Raw genomic sequence first — 5,079 nt, 5'->3', positions numbered from 1 at the left:
ATGTTATCTTTTATGAAAACATTAAACCACATCCTTTCAAACTTCTCCTCCTTTCTTTTTGCAGTCACATTGGCACAGACCTGATGTTAGATTGATTCTGTGCCACTTTTCAGGGGCATGAAATCTTCACATTCATCAATGCAAACAGGAAATCTCAGTGGAACAGATATTATAATATTTTTAGTAACATAAGGTCCCACTTGTTAATGTCCACTAACGTCAACAAATGGAAACTTGTTGTGAAGAGTTACAATATTTTTTGCCAAATAATCACCATCAATACAAATATACAGATCCACAGGCAGAATCAGGCAAGCCTTTAAAGTGGGCCTTTGGTGCTGCTTAGATTCTGAGGTTTTCAAATGTTGTCAAGGATTACTCTATCCAAAAATTAAGAGAGTGAAATTAAATTTTAATTGCAGAGAAACATCCCCTGATCCCCTCTGTCAAGGCACACACAAACCAACGGCATTTGCCATTACTAATATGAGGTCAAGCTTGTGTCATAACACTTCTTGAGGCATCAATTTTTACTGTTTAAATGAGAGCAAACTGCAGAATTTAAGTGCCGTTAAGAAGAATAATATGATTATCGGTGCATAAAGAAAAGAGTTAAATTATTATTTCCATCACACCGAGCAGTCATATTTTTGATGTGCTATATAGCACACAAATAAAATGGATTACTTTAATTAAAGTTTTATAGTGCATTTGTAGTTTTTTAAGCTGCATCAACTCAATCAAAAGAGTAAACTCAAGTACAAGCCAAGTACAGTTTACAGTACTTACAATACTTTATAAATAGCCTATACTATCTGTCAGTAAGTCAATTATACATAAGTGTAATCTTTTTAGGTATATTTCTGAGAAGTACATAAAAAGTAGACTGAAAAGTAGAGATTTTTACATCTCGCTTCAGCGTAGACATGCCTTGAAAAAACGCATGAATAAAAAATAAAATTAATTAAAAAAAAGCATTACATTGTTTTTATAACAGCCGTGTATGTTTGTCCTTCTTGATGAATAAACCATCTGATTCAGAAAGCCACAGGTTTGATCACGTAGTAAAGATGTCTCTTAAATGGTTAATGAACTCGACTTAAAAACAACAACAACAACAAGCAAAATAAAAGATATTTTTGCAATGAATGTGGAATCTTGTTTTATGATCCTAACATCCTGTTTCTCACTGGGTCATTTCTTGAAAAAAAGTTTCTCAAAACTATAACCACAAAATTACGTTAAAACTCAGTTATCATACAATGATCATACAGTGTAAAAATTGTCTTTTATATGTTGTTATTTGTGAACAAGTTTGGACATTATCTCAGACCAGTTGTTCTTTCACATGTTCTTAAAACATAGCACATTCAGTTTTTGGTAGCTGCTCATAAGATATACACTGAACAAAATTATCAATGCACCACTTTTGTTTTTGCCCCCATTTTTCATGAGCTGAACTAAGATCTAAGACTTTTTCTGTGTAAACAAAAGACCTGTTTCTCTCAAATATTGTAACACATCTCCTTCACATGGAGTTGATCTGGGGTGGGTTTCCCGAAAGCATCGTTGGTGAACAATGGTCGTAAGTCCCATTGAACTCTTTTGGTAACAACGGATAGTTCAACGGCGACCATAGTTCGCATCGGGAAACGCGCCCCAGGTTGTTGATTGTGGCCTGTGAAATGTTGGTCCACTCCTCTTCAATGGCTGTGCGAAGTTGCTGGATATTGGCAGGAACTGGAACACGCTGTCATATACGCCGATCCAGAGCATCCCAAACATGCTCAATGGGCGACATGTCCGGTGAGTATGCTGGCCATGCAAGAACTGGGATGTTTTTAGCTTCCAGGAATTGTGCACAGTTCCTTGCAACATGGTGCCGTGCATTATCATGCTGCAACATGAGGTGATGGTCGTGGATGAATGGCACAACAATGGGCCTCAGGATCTCGTCACGGTATCTCTGTGCATTCAAAATGCCATCAATAAAATGCACCTGTGTTCGTTGTCCATAACATACACCTGCCCATACCATAACCCCACCGCCACCATGGGCCACTCGATCCACAACGTTGACATCAGCAAACTGCTCAACCACACAACACCATACATGCTGTCTGCCATCTTTCCTGTACAGTGAAAACTGGGATTAATCCGTGAAGAGAATACCTCTCCAAAAATTATTTGGTTATGCAAACCAATTGTTGCAGCAGCTGTCTGGGTGGCTGGTCTCAGACAATCTTGGGGGTGAAGATGCTGGATGTGGAGGTCCTGGGCTGGTGTGGTTACACGTGGTCTGTGGTTGTGAGGCCGGTTGGATGTACTGCCAAATTCTCTGAGATGCCTTTGGAGACGGCTTATGGGAGAAAAATGAACATTCAATTCATGGGCAACAGCTCTGGTGGACATTCCTGCAGTCAGCATGTCAACTGCATGCTCCCTCAAAACTTGCAACATCTGTGGCATTGTGCTGTGTGATAAAACAGCACATTTTAGAGTGGCCGTTTATTGTGGCCAGCCTAAGGCACACCTGTGCAATAATCATGCTGTCTAATCAGCATCTTGATATGCCACACCTGTGAGGTGGATGGATTATCTCGGCAAAGGAGAAGTGCTCACTAGCACAAATTTAGGCAGATTTGTGAACAATATTTGAGAGAAATAGGCCTTTGTGTACATAGAAAAAGTCTTTGGAGACTTTGAGGTCAGCTCATGAAAAATGGGGGCAAAAACAAAAGTGTTGCATTGATAATTTTGTTCAGTGTATTGTAGCATCTGGCAATATAAACACAATTGTAATCACCCATGCAGGCCCTGTAAGGTCTGGCTCACCCACTGAGTGCTGTCACCCCATCTGCACCATTTGCTCTTTACACACATTTCAAAGACACTTAGGAGACAGGCCACTAGAACCATACATTGTCTATAAAACTGGATTCTTTGCCATTAATTCATTGACAACCTCGTCTAAATGAATGAACATGCATTTCCCCATGTACATCTTGTGTATTATTACTGTTTGTATATTGTTCTTTCGTATGTTGTATAATGTTAGGCATGCCTGAAAGTTGGAACTATGAGATAATGTATTTCATCTTGGTGATGTTTGCTATCAAATTACTCCTTGTTTAATGACTCACATGTTGGTGGACATCAAAATATCATAGAATGCATTGTATGTTTGCTATATTTATCAGAGTATAAATGGACACAAACCTACAAACCTGGCAAATTAACTCACTTTCAAACAAAGGAAATCCCCTGCCAGAGAATTGTACCTTTCTCATTGGTCAAGCCATGACTCAAAGGTGTCGACTGTCTGGAAAGTTCAAAAAGCCCCCACAAAAGAAAAAACGCTTAGTTATTAGTTTTCTTCTAGTTCTTCTGGTTCTTCTCTTTGGTCCTGTTGATACAACATGACGGCCACGCGGCTCGAGCCGGGCTGGTAGGCCTCCATTTCACTTCAAGCCATGTCTGACTGCAGCGACCACAAAAGTGTCAAATTAACAGCACAAAGTTTGTCTTCATTTTCTTCATCAACGCTGAAGATATTGATTACAACTTCCACGCCAGCGGACCGAACCATCAAGGATTTCTCCTGAGCCTGCAGATCCGGACAGCTAAGGTATTTGCAAGTATTGTTTGAACACTAAATGGCAATTTAGTATTAAGAGTGTGAACCCCTTTTAACAAAGGTGCTTTATAGTATTGAAACTGATGGTTCGTCCAGCAGTTGTTAATTTACCTTTTCCATTGTTTCATTCCCCTGTTATGATACGGTTCAAATTCATTTTCCACTCTCTCATTGTGTGAATGGTATGTTTGTGTTTGTTAGTTATGTGTTTGTGATTTAGTTAAATAAAACTTGTGTGCACATTCTTGCTAGTTGATTCTGATCTGCTTAAAACCAATGTCCCTGATAACAATTCGATCACAGCTACGTGCTCAGAAAGTGATGTTCTTCTGTGGCCATGGAAAATATCCTTTCTATAAGAGTTGATAGACAATTAATACTGAGTGTTTGCTGGCTGAACAGATTAATTGATTGTAATATTAATTCAGCTACATTAAGTTAATTTGATCAACTGATTAAAATATTTATACGAGTTATGACAAATTATTAATATTTCCCCTTTAGAGCTAATAAATATCATTATATATATATGGAATATATCCAGGATATATATATATATATATATATATATATATATATATATATATATATATATATATATATATATACAGTATCTCACAGAAGTGAGTACACCCCTCACATTTTTGTAAATATTTTATTATATCTTTTCATGTGACAACACTGAAGAAATGACACTTTGCTAAAATGTAAAGTAGTGAGTGTACAGCTTGTATAACAGTGTAAATTTGCTGTCCCTTCAAAATAACTCAACACACAGCCATTAATGTCTAAACCGCTGGCCACAAAAGTGAGTACACCCCTAAGTGAAAATGTCCACATGAAAATGTCATGTGACTCGTTAGTGTTACAAGGTTTCAGGTGTGAATGGGGAGCAGGTGAGTTAAATTTGGTCTTATCGCTCTCACTCTCTCATACTAGTCACTGGATGTTCAACATGGCACCTCATGGCAAAGAACTCTCTGAGGATCTGAAAAATAGAATGGTTTCTCTACATAAAGATGGCATAGGCTATAAGAAGATTGCCAAGACCCTGAAACTGAGCTGCAGCACGGTGGCCAAGACCATACAGCGGTTTAACAGGACAGGTCCCACTCAGAACAGGCCTCACCATGGTCGACCAACGAAGTTGAGTGCACGTGCTCAGCGTCATATCCAGAGGTTGTGTTTGGGAAATAAATGTATGAGTGCTGCCAGCATTGCTGCAGAGGTTGAAGGGGTGGGGGGTCAGCCTGTCAGTGCTCAGACCATACGTTGCACACTGCATCAAATTGGTCTGCATGGCTGTCATCCCAGGAGGAAGCCTCTTCTATAGATGATGCACAAGAAAGCCCACAAGTCAAGTCAAGTCAAATTTATTTACATAGCGCTTTTTACAATTGGTAATTGTTTCAAAGCAGCTTTACATGTTAGAAGCACAGAAA

The sequence above is a fragment of the Megalobrama amblycephala genome, linkage group LG10 (genome assembly GCF_018812025.1).
Source record: "Megalobrama amblycephala isolate DHTTF-2021 linkage group LG10, ASM1881202v1, whole genome shotgun sequence".
In the NCBI taxonomy this organism is placed as follows: Eukaryota; Metazoa; Chordata; class Actinopteri; order Cypriniformes; family Xenocyprididae; genus Megalobrama; species Megalobrama amblycephala.
The sequence above is the reverse complement of the archived record's forward strand: the minus strand, read 5'-3'. Positions refer to the sequence as shown.